Below are 23,293 nucleotides of genomic sequence, written 5' to 3'. Positions count from 1 at the left end.
ATTATGACAAGAAACTTCTTGAGGTTTTTTTTTTTTTTTTTTTTTTTTTTTAGCCAAATGAAACATAATTTCCACACCAGGTCTTTCCATCCTGATTCAGAATGATGCCTACAAACCTGAAGTTACACATTTAAATGGCAATTAATCAAATCCCCCCCTCTCTTATTCAAATTTAGGAATTAATAAAAACAATTTTTAAAAATATTTAGATATAAGAAAAGTTTATAAGTACAAATTGTTTCTTTTTTTCAGTCTCAAATTCTTCACAAGTAATTTCTTAGAGTAAGTTGTTGATTTTTCTAGGGAATTTTAATTAAGTACTTTGTTTACAGTATGTGAAAGCACAGTCCCTTCTCATCTAGTTCACTGATAAATATCCCAGATTATATTTGTCCCTAAGACTACCCAAATTCCACCTACTATAATTTTACACTTTTAGGTTCCAGTCATTTTGTGGTTGTCACTCTTGTCTTTCATTTTAAAGGTTTAATAAAGATATAAATAAAATGGAAATTACATTTTGGGTAGAAAATAATAAAAAAAAACTGCAAAGATGTTATTTTTTTAACCACCTCTAGTTTAAGCTTTCTAGATATACTTCTTGACAGCCATATTTAATTTCCTGACAATTGCTGTGAATTTAAGTGGACTACCAGAAGCCTGTGTTCATTTTTTTAAAGCCTTATATCCTAACAATTAGCCTGTGCATGGTTCAGCTATTGACTCTATTACTAAGATTTAAAAAATAGCAACAAATTTATCAGACCTTATTTGCAAATAGACAGGACACATTTGGTGAAATCAAAAATATAGCAGCTTCTGGCCTCAATTAATTCTGTTCCTAATTAATCACAATTCTTAAAATGTAACCCCAACACTTCAGATGTGTTAATATAAAGATCATCTATCTGATCTGCATTGGGATTTTGGAGCTCTGAATGACTTATATTTTTCCTAATCAAAATTTAGAGGATCTGTTAGTGCACTAGACTGTTTATATCATGCATCACCTATAAGTTCTGCTGCATGTTCATTTACTTAGCTACTAGTAATCAAATTAAACTCATATTCTAGTTTAGCTTGTTAGGTTTCTAGAATCTTACTAATAGCATTAAGAGGTAAATGGAAAAGCTAACCAGATACCTCAACACAAATAATTTTCACTATTTTTTAAAGCAAATATATATTCTATCAGTGAGAAACTGACAAACTACATACAACTTTGACAGGGTGATACTAAGACGAAGAAGCAATTTTTCTAGAGGCTCAAACAAACAGGATGCTAGGCATAAACTATTTTTAGAAGACAAAGTTCTGATTAGTATTTCTACCATGGTCCTCCTTCCCACCCTAAATCTAAATGATGACATCAAATTAGCAGAAAAGGTACCAAATTTAGTTTATGTTCACTTCAAACCCCTCCAATCGACTGTAATTAGGATGTAAAAAATAAACATCGATGGACCCCACATTTTTTATGTTTATAACTTTGCCATGAGCTCAGAACCAATTTATTCAATACCATTTTTCATTTCTGGTTCTATGTTTATTACATAATCCAAATAAAAAAGAGGCAGAGGCTTAAAATGTGCAAACTATCCTTACAGCTCAACTAATTTCAAATTGTGTGAATAGTCAAAATATAATTGCTAATCAGACTCTAAATCTGAGGCTATCATCAGACTAGTTTTTTAGATGTTAAGACAGCAGTGAAAAAGGAGAATGGGGGATAAAGTGGTAAGGGGCATTAAAGGAATATCTTGATGGACAGAGGAACTGGATTATCGAATTTTCTTATAGAAACACTGAGTAGACTAGCTTCCAGTACCAAACCAAGCCCTGAAAACTTCTGGGTAACTTTAGGCAAGTTATTTTCCCTCTACTGGCTTCTATTTCTTAATCTGTAAAACAGGGAAATAGTTTCAGACACCTATTGCTTTCTGCATCTCTGTACTAGCTGGATTTTTAAAAATTTATTTCCTGAGCCAAAACCTCACCCACATGCCATCAGTTATTTTCCCTCCTTTTTCCTGTCTCTTTTGCCTCTGCAAGGAAATAAAATTAGCAGTCAAAGTTAAACATGCCCAGTGGGCAAGACAGGCTTTGGTTTAAGGAATGAGATGAAGTAAGTTGTGCTAAAGTGCTTATTTGGCCCCAAAAGGTTCATTGTTGGAATATTACCTCCCACAACTAGCTCTACTGGAATTTTTCTCAGGAAAATGGAGAACTGTTTTAAGATAGACATGCCCTTTAAGCTGGTCTCAAATCAAAATAAATTTAGGATATTCAAAAAACACCCTACAAGATTTTCCCTTTGGAGCCTAAATAAATCACTGACCAAATTTTCCAATTCATGCTCTGCTCCTAAATGGGACTTTCTACAAAATCATGTTTTATATTCTACTTCTGAAAAAGGAGCATAAGTAAATTTCGCTTTATGTTTTCATCTTTATCTCTTCACTTGATAGTATTTGAAAAGTATGCCATTTGAGAAAAGATCACTTTTTTAAAGTAGAAAACTGAAAAATAACCCAAATGTCCAAAAACTTTAAAAGAAGTCTGCTAAAGATAAGATTATATCCCCTGGTCAGTGATTTTGTGGATCTTTTTTAAAATTTACTTTTTAATACATGATTATATAGCTATATCCCCCAAATGTATGTGTTTCTTAATTTATAAAATCAAGATTATTTTCACACCTCAGTTATACATTTCAGAGTTCCTTTAAGTTGTGAATAGTCCTACTTCATATAAAATATTATAAACCTATAAAAATAAACATTACATTTTTAGATATTTATATATATATTTTTAGATATTTATATATATTTTATATATAAAAATAAACATTACATTTTTAGATATTTATATATATATTTTAGATATATTTACATATATTTATATATATGAATTGCGTTAGTTTGTACTCTATAGTTTATACATAGGCTGTTATTTTATACTATGTGGTTTATTCTTTTCAAACAAGATTAGGAATGATCAGGAATAAGTTTGGGGATTTTATAAAACAATAATACATTGATTCTGATAACACTTTCATTGTATTTTCAATGCAAACCAATTATTTTAAGACTCATAGCAATGGCTATATTATGAAATTCCTGTGTTTCATGGCATGTTATAATAGATAAGAGTGAAGATTTTCATTCAAATAATCTGTCTCAAATAAGCTGCAATATTATTAGAATCTATGAGGTAGTTTTTGTACTATACAGATGCCCACATACTACTCTAGATATTCTGATTTAAGATATCTGAGAGTAGAACCTAGAAATCTGTGCATTTGAAAAAGCCCCCAGCTGGTGATGATATATAAGAACTAACTAAAGTTTCTAAAGTGTGTGAATCAGCTAAAACTCTGGATTCCTGAGTTCCACATAATACCTACTAAGAAAGGAACTTAGAAATTGAATGTTAACAAACACCCAAGGTAATTCTTTTTTTCTCCTTTTTCTCTCCCTCCCTCCTTCCTTTCCTCCCTCCCTCCCTTCTTTCTTCCATTCTTCCTCTCTCCCTCCCTCAGAGGACTTAACCTGGAGTTATATCCCTAGTCTTTTTTATTTTTTATTTTGAGATAGGGACTCACTTAGTTGCTGAGGGTCCTGATAAATTGCTGAGGCTGGCCTAGAACTTGCAGTCCTCCTGCCACAGCCTCTCTTCCTCAAGTTGCTGTAATTACTACATGTGCCACCACATCCTGTCCCCTAAGGTAATTCTTAGGTACACTAAAGTTTAAGAACCACTGAATTAGTGTATAATGCCATGATATTTAAAAGAAATTTTTTTCATCTTTGATAATTTTAATTTTTTTACTTTTTATTTTTAATAAATATCATGGTCAAAATGAACATATACATATATAATAGATCAAAATTGTTATATAAAGAAAATACTAGTTTTAGTCTAAGTATTATAATTATTAGTAAAGGTTTTAAAGCCAAACAGGAAATTGAGCTACCATTTCAAATCATTTCCAGAGACTAATACCATAGAGAAATACTCCAACTAAGAAATGCCATAAGTTTTAATAACTTTAAATTTGTGTTTTGCTTTTACTTATTTTTATTATCCATTCTATCTTTAATTACAGCAGTAGTAATAGTTATAATATTTGTATATTTTATATACATTTAACTCATTTAATCTTCATAGTAATTTTGAGAAACAGAAAGGTGACATTTATTATTACCTTTCTGCAAATTAGAAAATCAAGCTTAAAAAGTTAAGAGACTTGTCCAGTCCTAAGTTTGTTAGTGTTTATAGTCATATGTGGGCTAAAACTCCCAGAGGTAAATTTCATGCAAACATACTGAAATTAAAAGTTAGCCCTGAAATTGCAAGTAGTCTATAGTTCTATACTAAAACATGTCTCATCTTGCTATTTAAATTTAGTTATTTTATGTTCAAAGGATAGAAGTGGAGCTCAATTAATCAAACACATGCAAAAAATTACAAAAATAAACAAAAATTGGAATACCCCTACATTTTAATACTATCTACCCTGTCTATATACAATTCATCTGGTACAAGAAAATCAGTTTCTAAAACATGAGATAATAAGTAGTACTCTTAAAGGCTAGCAATTCAATTTTCAACTACAATGGTACTTTAAAAAAACTGTGAAACCAAATATACAACTAGAATAATATTAAGATTAGTCCAGCCTCCACAAAAACCCTCAGTCAAAACCACCTTCAGATCAAGTAGCCCTGAGCACTCCTTTTATGCACAGAAAACAGACCTAGGAAGGCAAATTATCTTCCCAGATAAGAAAGCAAATATGTTATAAAGCTAGAATTAGAAATTTTGAGTATCTTTACTCCAAAGTTAGCTACAATACACACTGGTGTACAGATAATGCATTGTTTTCCTAATCAAATGAAGAAAAAGGTAATTTTAATGTAAAAGGAAGTAAATTTGTAAAGAAATGTTTGGAAAAGAGATGGTATTAGAAGATATTTTTCCAGAGAAAATGCTCTAAAATATTAATATATATGTGTGTGTACACACAAATTATACAAAGTATTTATATATAATTGCAAATTTATACAGAAATATACATGTATGTATGCACACACGCACACATGTATAGTTAAGTAATGAATTAAAATGTTTAAAAACCAGTCAGACATAATCATTCATTCAGATCTCGAACATTTGAGTGATTCGTAGCTGAATACCATAGAAAATTCTGGAGGCACAAGGATGAATAAGACACAAACACTCCCCTTGAGCTCAAGACTTAGTTGGAATATATGCTTAGAAACAACAACATTATCATGTGAGAAATGATATTGCCAAGTATGCATATAAAAGTTGCCGTGAGAATCCGAAGAAAAGAAGTATCTCACTGTCTGCAATGACTGAGCTGAGGTTTTATGAGTGGTAAGAATTAGGTGAATATTTCTGGTGATCCTGCCTTCTCCATTTCCAAATCTAAACTGAATACATCTCTGTTTGTGCCTAGAATTTTTAAAGGATTTTTAATATTCACTGTTATGAAAGAAGGGATAAAGTACACACATCCTAATTTTTCCTTGAGTAATAAGAATTTCCAAACACAAAGTATTTTATAGAATTTTTTGTAGAACAACTGCAAAATCAGAGATTAAACCAATTTGTCAAATTATTGCAAATGCCCTGTTCTTTCCTTTTCACTGGCTCATGCATTAGTTACTCTCACAGTAAAAGGGACACAAGGTGGCACTGTCGTGCTGACATTCATTTCAGGGCCCTTTCTAATGGACAAAATTGATAGAGGCAAAAGGCTCTTTTGTGACAACTAAAACCAGAGTTCTAATACTGACCTTCTCCTCCCATTAATAGTGGCCTAAGGAGAAGCAAAGCATTTTGCATTTCATGAATATCACATTCCTTTACAAAAGAGAACATAGTTTCTGATGGCTTATCCAAAATGTCATGTGTGTGTTCATAAAATGTTCAAAAGCATATAGTTTCTACTTAGCCAGTAGAAACTCAGAACTGTTTACTGTGGGCAAGCTGTGGACATGGACCACCTCTCCATCTAGTGGCCAGTGGGGAAGAGTGGAACCATAGTAACCATGTTCTGCTTTACTTAGTTAAAAACAGTCTTTTATCAAATTCAGTAAGTAAGTCTGACAAACAATAATTTTTTTTTCATTCATTGGATCATTAAATAGACTCAATAATGTATTGTGACACCTACTTACACATAGAACAACCAAGTCAGAATTAAAGTGCTTGTGCTCTCTCAAACCATATGTACTCTGTTCCTCTATATACTAGCCCAAACTTCTCTCCATAATTTTGTAACTCGTAGGTAGAGAATGCAAGCAAATATAACTGCATATGTAGCTATATAAAATCACACATTGTTTAAGGTAAAATCTGCTTTACCCCTCATTTTAGAGGCAAGGAAACTGAGGAAAGAGGGATTATGATTCACCTAAAGTCACATAGTACAAGAAGCCAGATATTTAAATTTAACTACTTCAAACCCTTTGGGGCATTAATTAATGCCTCCTGATTGGCAAGACAATGGTTCTTGTACTAAACCATAGGGTTTTTATCAGCCTGGAAAATAATTAATATTGAAAACTTTTGTTCACATATTTTCATACTTAGTTGATATGACTGTGACTTTATGTACAGGCCCTAGCACATCTTTATATTCATGGGTATATTCTTTTTTTTTTTTTTTTCGTACCCAGGAGTGAATTCAGGGGCGCTTAGCCACTGAGCCACATCCCCAGCCCTTTTATATTTTTTATTAAGAGACAGGATCTCACTAAGTTGCTTAGGACTTGCAAAGTTGCTGAGGCTGGCTTTGAATGAACTTGCGATGCTCCTGCCTCAGCCTCCCTGGGATTACAGGTGTGAGCCACTGCACCTGACTCATGGATATATTCTGAATGTAAGAATATAAGTTTTTAATCCTAAAAATCACTTATATTCATTCAACATTTAGAAAGTAAAACATCACAGAGACAGGTAATTGGATAGAATGTGCTATACAAAATTGGTTTCAGAAGGTCATGTGAAACAGAATGTGAATCCATTCTGATGAAAAGTTTTAGAGTTTTCTGTTTTGTTTTATATAGAAATTATCTGACTTTAAAAAAAGAAACACAAACTTACTCGGTTGAACATTTCATCCATTTTAATTCAGCTGATGATGCTGCTTTGGCCAGATTTGGGGAATGCTTTGTTAAGAAGGCTTCTTATCAAAACAAATGAAATCTGCCCACCAACTATGAAAATCTGCTCACAACTCCAAATTTAAGGATTAAAGGGCAAAAGATATGATAGAAACCAGGCAGTACCTGTACCACTAATGTGAGATGTTTTGACTTTTTCTTCTATGAACTTTTGGTGGTGCAATTGGGCATCTGTCTTGAAATGGAAAGGGAATTTAGAGCTGCTTCAGTCAGATGAAAAAGTTAATGCTATATAGATAGGTCAAATGGCTTTTATTGGGGGTTGGGAAAAATCGCTTTCTTTCATTATACTTCTAAATACAAAAGCTTCAAAAGTATCCTCCTTTCCTTCCTTAGCATTATTCAACTTATCTCCAGTTTCTTGTTAATTATCTCTCTACTCCTTCCCTTTAGAAATAAAATCTCTATTCCTCTACATCACTGTTGATTTAAAGAATCAGAAAAAAGTTGAACTATTCCAGTTCGTTTTGTCCTACCTAAAGCCAAGGCAATAGGTACAAGTGATCAAGAAGACGGAGACTTTAATAAACATAGACATAACCAGAGTATATTTATTGGGCCAAGAAGAATTTTAGTGTGTCCAATAGCAAAAAAAAGAAAGTCAAAACAATCAATAGACAAAAAACAGTATAAAATTACCCTGGTGATACTATTTGCTTAGTTTCTACTTAAACAATAAAAGAAAGAAATGTTTTTTCTTATTATTTAAACATCTTGTTAAGTATTTTTGTTCAAACTAATAGTCTAAGGAGTTTTCATACATGTACATATATCAAACAAAATTTAATTTTCCTTTAATTTTCTTCAGTTACATTTCATTTATCTGAAAAAAGCTTAAAGTGTTAAAGGAACTGCAATAACAAATCATAATTTGGTTACAACAGTAATTCATGGAACATTTTTTAAAGAAAGATAAAAAATATGAGTATTCAAGCTAATTTAGGGGGAAAATTTTTAACTTTGAGAAAATTAAATTTTAAATAACTTAAATTTTACTGTTTAAAAAAGTTTAGATTAAGAATTTCCCTAAGAATAAACAGTTATAATTATTGCCATTTCTATCCTTCTATCTTTAGAGTTTTAATTTATTGGGCATCTTTTTAATTTCCCCAAATCCCCAAACTCCATCACACAATTTTTTATTATAGAATTTGTATTTATTGAATGTAAATCCTTATATTAGTAGTTTAATATGGAAACTTTACAAATAATTTTTAATATTTAAATGCTTAATGTATAAATTCATCATATCTTGAGAGCCAAAATTCCTTTCAAATATCAAGAAGGTAAACATATAATTGCCACTCTTTCCATCAGAGTTTCAAAAGTAATGCTAGATACTCAGAATTAATATTAATGTATTCCATTTCCATCTGAGAGCTAGAGGGTCAATGAGAAAGTCCTTGCACCTTGTCTTAGTATTCCCACTTGGATGTCTAACTTTGTCTAAGTAGCTAACTTTGTCAAAGTTAAAGTGATTATATAAGGGTTGAATTGATTAAATGGACTATAAAACACCTGTCAAGAGTTTCAGTTGAGTATCAAGATATTCCACAAAGGCAGGCTCCATGTCCTCAAGCTGATTACTTTCAAGTGAACTGGAGAATCACCAAAAGGCTTGATCCTGGAGTAAAAGAGAGGTTAGGAAGCCAAAGTCGAGCATGATTTTTTTCCACAATTTAGTGCAGAAATAGCACATGACTTATTCATTATCACAGTTGAACAGCAAGGGTGACAGAAAAGCCCTTTTTTCTTCTAAGCCCTTGAATGCTGTTTCCATCATCTGCTATAGTGGTTACTACATACATAAGAGTGATAATACGTTGCATTATATCTTTCCACAGCCTCAGAAACTTGCCTATGCTGAAATTAGAAGAGAGTTTAAGGATATTTTTTATTGGCATCAATATTATTTCATGATTAATTGCATAATATATACATAACAAGAAAACATGAATTCAGGCATTCTCTAGAATTTCTAGGATATGGTTATTGCCTCCAGGTTTTTGGTAAAGAATGAAAAGGACCTACTAGTTATTTGACATTGACCATAGTTTCTTGGAATTCTGCAAAATACTATAAATTATTTTAAGGCATGAAAATATATGAAACAGTTTTCAGGAAAATTGTAAAGTTTCAAGTTTTCTAAAACACCTATGGGTAGATTTGACTTGAAGATTTAAAGCCAAGTATCAAGTGGTCAATGCTGACTCTGGTAGCATTGTAAATACTCCCTAGTAATTGTATAGGACAGCCAATTGTAAGGACACAATATGAAAAACTCTAAGTGTTTGGTTTCCAATTGAATAATAGCTCTCGCAAGTACACACTTGCACAACTGCTAGAGTTTTTGTCCTTGATGTAGGGTAAACCGTTCCTATATAAGGAATAACTGATGTCTATAATTTACTTGTAATAAATAGTTACATGGCTATGCAAATGAAAATATAGATTTCTTTTTCAGAGCTTTGTGACTTCTTACACTAACTCACTAGTTAAGAAAGTTAAAAGATGGTCATACTATTTTACTTCTTTTGCATAAGTTTAGAAAAACATATTTTCCACTTAAAAAACACAGTTAATTAAAATATGCTTCTACAGTGGCCTCCAAAATAAGTCACTTTCAATGCCCATTGTCAACATTTATACCTAAGAGGCCACCCTTGGGGTTGAAGAAGGCTGGAACTAACAGTATTCAAAGAATGTCAACACCAGTCCTTCCTTTGCCAGAAAAGATCATTAGTTAGCAATATGAGTCAGATGCTGCTTCTACACACCTTGCCAGACCCTGGAGCAACACATTTTCTCAGAGCCTGAATTTGCTTCCTATGTGGCAGCATGACTGGCCACTACTACTCAGTGTTGGGCAAGTCTATGAACACATCCACTGATAATTTCTATATTTATAGAAAGCCAGAACATGTGTAGATAATCACACAATTGGATATTTATGTAGTGCCAGATTTTATGAATACAAGAATTTGTTAATTAGCACAAGGACTAATCATTAAAATTCAAAAATAGATAAATAAACAGGAATGCCATTTATTTGTTAACATTTTGGGGGAAAGTATGCAGCTGCTATCCTTTTGATGAATATAGGCTTCTGCAGAAAAATAAGAAGAAAGTATCTGCAATTTTTGAGACCCTAATGAGTAAGATCCAAGAAACCACTATATTGTCTTTGCATTAAAAATAATCATAGTGATTTGCCCCTTAAGTTAAAAAAAATAAAAAGTTTAAACTGGCATGTGCTTAGCACTTGAATTATACTGTTTGGCATTCCACTGTTTTGGTCCTTTTTAAGGAGCCAAAGCTGATTTTCATCGGATAGGAGTTAAAGAGCATACACATGTCACTCAGTACCAAATTGTTTTAGCTACAGGGCATGGCAAAGCATGAAATAACTGCTTTAGAGCACTTCCTCATGTGGGTGTGTTAGATAACTGTCTGCTCCAACATTAAAATGAAACACACTGTGACCTGACCAAGGCTTCAGGAATCTAAACAGGCAGATTTCATGTGCTGATAGGGAGAGCCCACCATAACCAGCAAGGCTGGTTAATGAATTTTTTGGGCACTCTATAGCCCTCCTGTGACGCAAGCCTTTCAGCTTTCCAAATCCCTATACAGCAGAACACACTGGTTTTAAGTTTACTTATGCACATTTTACAATGTCCTGCTGTATTTGGATTGTGATAGTTCCTTCCAGAAAAGGGCAAGATTACTTTTCTTACTAAAAATATTTTAAATCTATCCAAGGCTAAGAATTATGATGCAAAAGAAAATATATACACATTCTGAAAATTAAAACAACCACAAACCAACTAAAATCTTGCTTATTATTTCTAGAAGGTAAAAATAAATTTTTATTTTCTCATGAATTATCTCCATTTTTTGTTTGCTTATGAGTAACATAAATATACTTAATGTGAAATTTTTAAAAACTCATATCAGCAAAGAATCTGTAATTCTTTATCTGTATACATATCTATGAATAAAGGCACAGAAATGTACACCAATATTTCCACACATACATGTATACAGAAAAAAAAAACTTAGTCAAGAGATATGTAAAAAATTTCTTTAAAAATATGAACAGAATCTTAGATAGTTTTAACATGTGAATATAGAAAATGACAGGTGCAAGAAAACATGTACATTTTTTACCTCCTTAGTTTTGAAAGCAAATTTTTAGGTCAGAGTCTGAAATGGAAGAAATCAAATTCAAAACACCATTTACTGTGTGTCATATTAATATGCAGTTACAAAAAACTTCCCCCAAAGTTCCCCTTAAACCTTTGAGAGGGAAAAAAAGTCTCTGGCAGGACCTGATTGCGTGTACTTTGTATTTGTACTATTGTTGGTCAAATCTGGTTTTCTGAGCTTAAAAGACACTTTAGGAAAAAAAGCAAAAATCTAAATGTTTTTTAAAAAGTGGTAAAAAAAAAAAAAAAGACTACTAGCAGCAAAGTTCACCACCCTCCTGCAATAATGGATTTTTAATAAACATTTTACTAGATTTGAACCTTGAGAATGTGTTTGGGAATCTGTTCTAGCCTCCCAGGTGGGTTAAGAATATTGCTTATGCACTTCTTTGTGTTGTTAGAAAGGCCTAATGGAATTAAGAAGGTTGGGGGGGAGTCTGCCACTTATATTAAATAAATAATTTATTATAAAAAAGGTGTTATTATCAAAGATCTCTACAGATGAGCATCCATTTTCTATCCTTAGTCTTTTACATACTGAAAACATTCATTGTGTCTTAATTTTTATCAAATGAATAGCAGTTTTGCTTTCAGACAATCCAAATAAAAATTAAAGAAGTCTGTTTCAACTGGACATTACATAACTTCTCCTTTGAATTTTGAAGAACACTGTTCTGGGAAAACTGTTCAATAATATCAGCTAGTTTGAAATATAACTTTCCCCACCACAAAAAAAAAAAAAAAAAAAAGAAGAAAGAAAAAGAAAGCACCTCAAAACTGTATTTGAAATAACAAATACACTATTTATGGTCCCAAAATGTTAAATGAATACTTACAGTTGTTGCACAAGATGGCCTGATACACTTCATAGCTTCTACTTTGTAAAAAGATGGCCAACCCCCCTCCCCTCTTTCCCCAAGCATAAATAAACAGTAACATACTAAAAGGAAACTATCCTAGGATAAAAACTGCTTGTTAAGAAAGTTTTCATTCTTCTAACCACAGTGATAGTCCTATAAATGCAAAAGTCCATTTGTAAACTAAGAGTTAGTAAACAGAGTACCTTATTTCTTTCAAAATATAACCCTGGATGAAATATTTCCATGTATGTGATGATAAAAACAATTACTTACTTCTCACCTACCCTCAGCAACTACTCCTCACTTTATGTACAACATCAAATAAACATGCTGGCAAAAAGTATTCAACCTGCTTCAAGGATTTAAACTGTAAATATGGACTTTAAACTTCAATGTAAAACAAAGAACAAGTCTCACTTTAGTAATACCCACACTGGCACTGCAGCTAAAACTCATTGGCAAATAACTAACAAAACCCAGTTAGCAATAAATAAGGACAACATGATATATAGACAGACAGATGGAATTGCATAAACAGACAAGAAAAGCAAAGAGACAAACATACGGAGGAGTCTGTTTTAAAAGAGTGAAAGATTCTGATTTGTTTGGTACTTTAGTGAGAAAATAGGTTTGCAATTATTTTTAAAGTAATAAAACTGAATCACAAGGTCACACCCTTAAATAAGTAACAAGAAAATTAGTAGAGGTTAGGCCTCCTATATATGTTCCAAATTTTAAGCTAGCATTAGCTCTGTCAAATTTAAATATGGAAATTAAAATTCAAGGAAGAAAGGATAAAAGCATTGGGAACTAGAAGATGATAGATGGAGGGGTGATTGAGGCAGCAGGATTTTTTTTTTTTTTTTATGAAAGTTGTCTTCCCTACCTTCTTCCCCAGCGCTGAGTTTCTCTTCTCATAATCGGTGTCTCCCTGGAAGTACAGTGTGAGTGGTAATGACTGCCTGTCTCCCTAATGAGTCCATTTTCCTGCTCTTGATGTTGTGTATATACACACACTGCAACCTACCTTACAAACCACAGAGACGGGAAGAGAGAGAGAGAGAGAGCAAGAGAGAGGGAGGGACAGGGGGGCAGAGAGAGAGAGAGAGACAGACAGCAACCAAGCGAGTGAGAGAGAGAGGAGAGAGAAAGAAAAACAGAAAGAAACAGAGAGAGAAAGGCACAGACAAAGCCCTCCTACCAGACAGCAGACAGCCCTCCTTCCCCTATCCAGTAAAATGCAACTCGTCTAATGCAGCAACAGGTTCAGTATTGCTAGGCTAACAGAGTGAAAAGGTATATTCTCTATATCATTACTGCTTGCAAATAAACAGTTTAAGAGCAGCTGGCTCCACCTTCTTTATTTATGCTCCATTATGAGGAATGTATTGTTTCAGTTCTGGCACACAGTATGTGTAATTATCATAAATACATTTTTCACATATTAGCAAGAAATTGTGAAATGCATAGCTTATTTTTGCAATCTTTTAAATTTATTTTTTAATGTGAGAAAAATGTCAACAAATCTGTTCTGACAAAAGCCTATTATTAATGATTTTAAAGTCAGAGCAGTCTTAAAGGAGACTCTGTGAGAAACAGACTCATACGATAGGAAAACTGATCTCAGACAAAATTGGTAACTGCAAAGAAGAAATCATTGCTCAGTAAATAAATCAAGACCATATAGAAAATTGCAGACAAAAACAGAATTAAGTTTAATTAAGTTACTAATAGGCTAGTACTCTAGAAGAAGGCAGACTGGCTTCTCATTTGAAGGATCTAGCTATACAAACATCACAATGCAGTGTACTCTGTATGAACAGGTGCGATGCAAATAAGTACATAGTACATAACAACAAAAATCCCTTAAGAAGATACCATCACAGGCAGACAAGATTTCTTAGAATATGGATCTGAAACTATCGTAGATATAACTTAATCTTTTATTATGAGGAAAAAATTAAAATAATCAGTGCTTCTAAATAAACTTTCCTTAAAAGAATAAAAATGTTTTGTCTGACATCTCTAATCAAATGTTTTTCCACATTCAAGCTCCAAAATAATGTTGTTGTTATGTTCCTCATAACAACAACATTATCACATGTTCCATGCCATTTCCTAACTCCTAGGTGCCTTTTTTTCCCTTAAGTGACATATTTGCAACTTCAGAATTACAAACACCAGAAAATAGAACTAGTTTCAAGCCATTCTCCTCCTCCTTCAATTTTTCAAAACTAGACTCTGCCTGATGAGTTGCACTTCATTCTAGCACTGTATCAGTCTAGACACCCACCCTCATTAATGTTTCTATACAGTTTGCCTGTGTGGCATTCAGGTAGAATTAAGGAACATTAGAAAAGAGGTAAATTTTTCTAAAGAAAATTTTTAATAAATAAAAGATAAGAGTACGTTTGAATTATTCCAACCCTGCATTTGGGCACCAATAATCCTAAGTATATTGATTATAAAATCATCCTTTTTATATATCTTGGCATATTACTGTGCTTCAAAAATGTGTTACTTTGTATAATCAAAACTACCATATTATATTATGTAAGCTTCAATTCCTTTGCTTAAAAATTAGTTTTCCATTAAAAGGTAAATATCTTAACTACTTCAATATGTAACTCAATTAACTTTCTTTATAAATCTTTTAGAATGTCAGGTAAATCCTGGATCATGTTCAAAACACAGATTAACAGTATTTGAGCTATTTTAATGGTTGAGAACCTACAACATAAAAAATTAGAAGTTAATGTCTACCCATACAAGTTATTCTAAGAAAACTCTAGTGAGAAGCCAAGTGTCCAGGACCCCTAGTCTCATTGTAAATCCAATTCTACTTCTCTGATGCATCACTAGCATCTTAGCCTCTCAAGAGTGGCTGCTTAAAAAGGAAATAAACCCACACTAAAATTGACTACCAGACCCCTACTTTGGTGACATATCTGGAGAAAACACTTTATAAAGGACACTAGGTGTATCCAAGTTACCTGCATGCTTCTCACTTCTTATTGTTCTGGTAGCAGCTCTGTTTTTCTATATTGCCTGATTGTCTCTCTGAAGTTTTATTCAAATGTATCAAGAAAAATTCTGTTAACATAAGTACACAATCCTTATTAGTTTGTATGTTTTGACTTTTGAAAATAAGGTTCAAGGTTTTTGTTGTTGTTGTTTTCTATTGTTTTAATCCTAAGAAAACAAGAAGACAGTATTTGACTTTGGAAGGTCGGAAAATCAAAGGGAATGTAAAAGACTAAGAAGGCTTTTCACCTTTTCTAATGAAAAACTTTAGAGAGGTGAATTTAAAAGAGAAAAACAAGCATTTTGGCCTAGTGAAAAAGCACAACATCTCCAATACTTTCCCCATATCTACATACTTCCAAGTATAATAAGTATAACAATAATAAACATTGTTACTATTTTCTGAACCTTCACATATGCTCTTTCTTGCTGAGACTAGAGAGTGGGAAGACTTCAATTAACCAGAATACCAAGTGAAATGATATAGCCTTCCCTGGGTATCTGAGAGTAATTGGTTCCAGGGCCCCTACAAATGCCAAAGATGCTCAAGTCCCTAATACAAAAATCATATTATTTTCATATGATCTACACATATCTTCCTATACACTTTAAATTCTTCTTTAGATTACTTATGATACCTAACATAATGTAAATGCCATGAAATAGCTGTTATACTGTACAAAATAATAAGAAAAAGTCTGCACATAGTAACAATGTGATTTTTTTCCCAACATTTTTTTATCAGCTCCTGGTTGAATCTGTAGACACAAAACCCATAATATGGAGAACTTACAGTAATCTTGATTGACTCTCATACTGTGGAATTTATAAACTTATTTATTTTTTTTCCTATGTTAATATGTCATGCAGGCAATTTTGTTCTGTTAAAAGATCCTAAACGGATTTAAAAACTAGTCCACTTCTAAATGGACTTAAGACAGTGCAATCCAAACCAAAAATCCCAGAAAGCTATTTTGTAGACATTGACAAACTGATTGTAAAATTTATATTGAGAGGCAAAAGATCCCAAATAACCATATGCTATTGAAGAAGATAAACAAAGCTGGAAAAACTACAGTGATCAAGTATGACATTGGCAAACAAAGAGACAGAACCATGGAAAAAAATAGAGAGGTGAGAAATAGATCCACATAAATCTAATCAGCTGAACTTTAACAAAATAGAAAAGGCAATACAATGTAGTAAAGACAATCTTTTCCAACAAGTATTGCTGGAACAATTGGACATTCATATGTACAGAGAGCAGGAGGAGTAATCTAGAACCAGACCTTACTCCTTTCACAAAAATTAACTTAAAATGGATCACAGGCCTCAATGTAACACACAAAACTCCAAGACTCCAAAGGTATTAAATCTAGATGGCCCTGAGTTTGGCAATGACTTTTTAGATGATATACCAAAGACATGGTCCATGAAAGAAAGAACTGGTATGTAAAACTTCATCAAATTAAAAATGTCTTCTCTGAAAGACAGTTTCAAGAGAATAAGAAAAGCTACAGACTGGAAAATATAATTGCAGAAGACATATACTAGAAAAGATTTATCCCAAATAAGCAAGGACCTCTTTAAATTCAACAATTAGAAAAAGAAAAAACCTGATTAAAAAGTGGACCAAAGAGCTTAACAGACACCTTACCAAAGAAGATATATGAATGGCAAATAGGTACATAGAAAGGTATTTCATATCATATATCATCAAAAAATGCAAATTAAAAGAATGAAATTAAAACACTGATAATACCAAATACTAGTGAATATGTGGAGTAACAGAAGCTCTCATTCATTGTTGGTGGGAATACAAAATGTTTTAACCACTTTGAAAGACAGCTGACTGTTTCTTACAAAACTAAATAGACTCTTATCATGTGATCCAGCAATCACATTCCTTGTTATTTGTGTAAAGGAGGTGAAAACTTATATCTACACAAAAATCTGAACAGAGATGTTTATAGCAGTTCTATTCATAATTCCTCAATCTTGGATATAATCAAGATGTTCTTTAGTAGATGGATAATAGATGAACTGCAGTACAGTCAGACAATGGAATATGGATTCAATACTACAAAGAAATGAGATATCAAGCTCTGAAATGACACGGAGAAAACTTAAATGCATATTACTAAATGAAAGAAGCTAATGTGAAAAGTCTAAACACCATATAATTCCAACTATCTGACTTCCCAGAAAAGGCAAAATTATGAGAGAGTAAAAAAGTCAATGGTTGCCAGAGATTAGGGTGAGAGAATGATGAACAGAAAAAAATCATACAATATTTTTAGGGCAGTGAAAGTACTCTGTATGATCCAGTGGTGGCAGATACATGTGATTATAAATTTCTTCAAACCCACAGAATGGGGCTGGGATTGTAGCTCAGTGGTAGAGCACTTGCCTAACATGGGTGAGGCACTGGGATGGATCCTCAGCACCACATAAATAAATAAAGCAAATTATTGTGTCCATCTATAATTAAAAGTAAAAAAAAAATTAAACTCATAGAATGTACACCCCCAAGAGTAAATAAATCTAGATGTTAAATACGGATTTGGGGTGATAATGATGTGTCAACGTAAATTCATTCATTGTAACTCATGTAGCACTCTAGTGGGGGATATAGATAAGGTGAAGGGGAGATGGATAGGTGAAAGCAAGGAGTATGAGAAATCCTGTACCTTCCTCTCATATAAGCTGTGAATCTAAAACTCTTTGAAAATGAAGTCTATTAACAAATTTTTAAAAATCCATTTCAGTCTCTACATTGCCACTAAACTTTGTATACCCTGGCAAGTCCTGTAACCACCCTCAATCAGCTTCAGTAAATATAATAAAAAACAAAATAACTAAAAGAAAGAGGTGGGGATGGGTTTGTAGCTCAGTGGCAAAGCACTTGCCTAGCATGTGTGGGGCACTGGTTCAATACTCAGCACTACATAAAAAAATAAATTAATAAACAAAGATATTCTGAGTCCGTCTACAGCTGAAAACATTTTTTTAAAAAGAAAGGAATTTGATTGGATAACATAGAAATAATGATGATAGACAGTGCTTACGTGCTTACTATGTGCCAGGAACTATTCCTAGTACTTTTCAATTATAAACTCATTAAATCCTAATAATGACCCTATAAGAATTGTTTTTAGTTTCATTTCCAAGATGAAGAAACAAGAAAGATTAAGTGATTTGCATGAGATCACACAAATTAGCAGTAATGGAATCTGAACCCAGACTCTCTGATTTAGATCTCATGTAGTTAATACCTATACAATGATGTTTCCAAATATCTAATAATAACTAAGGCCCCATCCAGTTATAAGAATCTGTACCTGTGAGTCAAATTCAACACATCCTAATGATTCCTCATCATACCTTGCTTAATAATACAGCACAGTCCAAATTCTTTAGCACCCAGAGATTTCAATATATTTGGTATAAAAGTACAGCAACTCTATATAAAATATATACTCTTATCAAGTATTCTTAAAAGTTGTATAATTCAAGCACCAAATATATAATACTAATGTGAATATTTTTTTTAAAAACTAAATAATACATAAAAATACAATAAACCACTTTTTATTTTTATAGCCTGAGAAAGGAATGGAAAAAACAAGTATTTAATTATAAAAATTTTATAAGAGACACTGAAAGAATAAAACTATCATGTGATTTTATACAATAGGTTTAACTTTGTTTTTTTGGGTTTTTTTTAACTTTGGATTATTTAGAGATATATTTTGAATTATAATACTAAAAACTTGCTCTCAAAGAAAAAATTTACCCTGGTTCTGATTTTTAGCATTAACATGTATTGTATGCCCACTATGGCAACATACTCTATAATTGGGGTTCAAAATGAAGATAAAAAGTACAATGTAATTACTCCCCTTGAAAACCTCAGACTAGTGAAGGACAGACATGTAAATAATCTAGCAAGTGCAAATAATCTTGCCACAACATACTGTGACATTTGACATAATGCAGTCCCTTAAATTTTGTGTTCCCTTTTCTGCTAGCCAAAAATTAAATCCAACAAAACAAATAAAAATTCCTAAATTTTAAATGTGGTTTATGGTATAGTGTGCATATGCATTTGTGAGGGAAGAGGTAGGTACTAAGGTTAGAGGTGGAAAGAAATTCTCTAACAGTGTGGTTTATAGATGAATTGAGTATACTTTATAAATTTTCCCCAAAAGAGCACAGTACATTTACCTAGTTGGCTATAGAAACCAGCAAAAATATTCCCCTGGAGTGGAAAATTTCATTATTTTTAGATTTACAATATACCTCGTCAGGGTGATATTGACAAGTGAATACTTCCAAAAGAATGTGAAAGATGAGACTTTTTTTAATTTTCAAAAGGAAGGCAAGTAAGGTAATTTCAAAAGCATCTGCTGTTATCCCAAGTTATACATTTACTGAATCCATTAATTATTAATGTTCTTTAATGTTTTTATAATATACAAGCTTAACAGAAGAACAATATTGTTATATTTAAAGATTGTTTACAGGGCGTTTTTCAAAACATACATTTTCTGCAAAGAAGAAGATGAAAGGGAAAAAACATCATGTTGCAATAATGGACAGTTTTAGAAATTGAGTAGAAAAGTAGTGTCTGGGACTGATAGGTCAAAATAAATAAAGACTACACTAAGCAGATGACTCTGTCATTGAGGCCACTGTCATAACATTAATTCTATGTGCCTAATTAGATAATAATCCTTAATTTTCATATCTGTTTAAAACTTGTGTCCCATCGATCTCAAGAAAAACTGAGACTGAAGTAAATCAGAATTTACCAATACCTACCAGTAGTATGATCCTTAGAGGAAGAGATACATATCTGGTTTTAATCTTAATCAACAAATATTTCAGTTTTTAAAGTGAAAACAAAGCATTGCATGTAATCTACACCACTGGGAGTACCTGTATTATGGCTCTTTGCAGCACTGCAGGATTTTATACACCTACCCTCCACACTGGACACAGAGACCCCTCACAACAAATATCAGAGCAGGGGCCCTACTTATTATCTTTGTTAGTCTAGCACCCGGCAGTACACCTGTTACACAGTTGAAGCCAATAAAGTAGTTTTGAATGAATGAATAAATGAACGAATGAATGATTACACATAGCAATGATATGTAAGGTTTTCAAACCTTGGTTAATTAAAACTTTAATAAAGTCCATTAAGGATGATATAAACAACCCATTAAATAGTACTTCTAAAACTATTACATATAAAACATATCCTTTTTTAAAGATCTTATAACAAAAATTGTTAGGTAAAAAAGTAATAACTTTTTGATTTTTCTGTTTTTAAAAAATTTTTATAATAAAATAATGTTAAATGAAAAAGATAATGCCCTATAACTAGCAGAATTTTAATTCACATCAACTCTGAAAATAAACTCCAACTTGCATTTACATTTCATTTATTATTTCTTTCACATCTACAATGTTAAGTGTTCAAGTAGATGTCAAAGTTGGCCTGAGAGTTCTTCATTGGAATGAAGCTGTCTCCTTTAAAAAAAAAAAATACCTTGGAAAGCAAAGATATGAGGAAGAAAAGAAAGAGGAGCAGTGCAGAAATTCTAATGTTCAGGTAGCCAAAAGATTAAGAGTGATGCCTAATAATGAATTCTAAGAATTTGAACTTTTGCAATATAAATATGCTCCTTCTCTCTAGACCTTTGGGAAAATATTTTCACTTTTGGGAAAAAGTGAAGGTACTGTCCCACATTCACTCACATACTGTAGCCTTTGCAAACATGCCAGTTTTTTTCACAAGAGAGAAAACACCAAGAGTTCCAGGAAGTAACCAGTGGTAGTATAAGCAGTAGCCAGCAAAACAGTGAAGAGCCAGTAAACAATGAATAATAAAAAGTCAAAAGTATGTTTAACATAGAATGACTCAGATATGGAAATGAGTCAATCACCTTTGTCCACAAATATTCAGGACAAGTGGAAAAGAGATAAAAAGATTAATGTTTGGATTATATTATTATTATGTTATTATTGTTGTTTTTACTATTTCTATAAACTGATCCTAAAAGATATTATTATCTGCAGAAACTTAGGGAAAGAGTATACCATCAATCAATAAATGTAAAAATCAATGAATTAAAAAACAACAAATGTCATACTATGGAAACCCTTCCTGATCCCTGATCAACACTTTTTACTTAACAATCTAGGACAATACTTATGACTATATTTGTTACAACACCTACATAATTTATTCATATGTGCAGCTTATATTCGTTATACAAGAAAAAGAAAAGAAACTACAGAGATACATTCTATTGCAAAAATGAAAGCCACATAAAATACATAAAAAAGGTATCTTAATTACAATAGATATTGTTTGTCCTACAGACTGGTTGAGATCCCCACTGTAATGCCTGGTGAATGTACACTCAACAACTCAGTTGTCACCTGATGTAGGGACACAAGCCTGTAATGCCAGCATCTTGGGAGGCTGATGCAGGAGGAGTGTTCAAAGCCAGCCTCAGCAACTTAGCAAGACACTAAGCAACTGAGACCATTTCTAAATAAAATACAAAATAGGGCTGGGATGTGGCTCGTAGTTAAGTGCCCCTAAGTTCAATCCATGGTATCAAAACAAACAAACAAACAAAAAAAGAAAGAAACAAACAAAAAAAAAAAAAAACCCTCAATTGACTACCTGTCTCTCTAGTTAAGCTGCTACTATTGACAAGGATACTTTTTAATAATAAGTTATCACTGCTATATGTTTTAGGTCTGCTAGCAGGGCTAGCACTTGTATAATATTCAGGACACTATGTCATTTAATCCTCCTAACAGCATTATAAAACATTTAGGAAAAAAATTAAGATAGGGAAAAGATTGGAAAGCATTTATGTTTCCTGGAAAATTGCAATCCTTATTTCAAATATGCTTGAAGAAAAGTACATTAAATCTCTGAAGATAAAATTTAAAGAAAGAAAAAAGAAAAGTAGCATATAAAAATAATTTTCAAACATGACAAAGGAAACATACCATGAACCAGTTTGATTAAAGAGTTGGAAACATTAATAACAATCTGTCCAGTAATTCTGAAGCCAGTTATTAATAATAGAGTCAGCGTGATAGCAGCCTGCTAAGTCCTCTGAGGCAACAGGCCATAGTGATGATTCAAAATGGGTAAAATCTATCATTTTTTTTGTTGTTCAGGAAAATTTCATTTAATGACAATAAGTTGTACATATACAGCCATAAACTTTTAAAATTGTATAAGTTAATAGAAAAAGTTATAATCTAAGCTTTCAATCTCCATGTTTATTAATAAGTACAGAAAAATAACATTAGGGTATATATATATATTTTTTTCAAAATGTATATCAGATACCTTTTTACAGTATTCTTATAAAATAAACATTTGAAATAAATTTTAAATCAATCTAAATTTTAATCTGAAGTAATTTTAATAATTATATTGGGTATTTCAAAATTATAGTTTGCTTAATTTTGACTAGTTTATAAATTTATGTGTCAATTAAGAGTGTTCTATACAGGGTTGGAGTTATAGGTCAGAGGTAGAGCACTTGCCTAACATGCACAGTTCCTGTTTTGGTCCCCAGTCTGGGAAAAAGTATTCTGTACAAAACAAATTCTACTTCATAAATTTGGACTTGTCATCATATTAACATGTCATACTCTTATTTCAAATTGATGACATTTTGCCACTTAAAATGTAATAATGGTACAACAAAAAAAAATATCCAACATCATTTAAACTTTTGTGAAATAGAAACATAAGTATCTCACCAGTTAAGGAAAGTTTTATCAGTAATAAATAAGAACACCGCCCAAAATGAAATCTGTGTTAATTGTGAAATGAACTGTGAAAGAAATAAATCATCATTATGTAGTTCATTTTAGAAATGTAAGTGTCTAGACACTGATACATGCCTCTTATGATGTCAGATCTAAAGGTATAAAATTG

General features: G+C 32.1%; 1 protein-coding gene across 16 annotated transcripts in view; it reads right to left on the bottom strand.

The window, feature by feature from the left end:
* The window catches only part of Zbtb20 (zinc finger and BTB domain containing 20), an 809,739-nt gene that overhangs the window by 759,218 nt on the left and 27,228 nt on the right, over positions 1 to 23,293 (bottom strand). For 13 of the 16 annotated variants that reach the window (XM_048803875.1, XM_048803878.1, XM_048803877.1 and 10 more), the window contains exon 1: positions 13,172 to 17,245. The exons of 1 other annotated variant lie outside the window; for it this stretch is intronic. The gene's annotated coding sequence lies outside the window, so the exon portion shown is untranslated. Of the gene's footprint in view, positions 1 to 8,735; positions 8,842 to 13,171; positions 17,250 to 23,293 lie in introns of those variants that run through there. 2 more of the 16 variants (XM_048803874.1, XM_048803910.1) reach the window with 2 other exon arrangements.

The sequence above is a fragment of the Marmota marmota genome, unplaced genomic scaffold, assembly GCF_001458135.2.
Source record: "Marmota marmota marmota unplaced genomic scaffold, marMar, whole genome shotgun sequence".
In the NCBI taxonomy this organism is placed as follows: Eukaryota; Metazoa; Chordata; class Mammalia; order Rodentia; family Sciuridae; genus Marmota; species Marmota marmota.
This window is presented reverse-complemented; position numbering and strand designations above follow the sequence as displayed.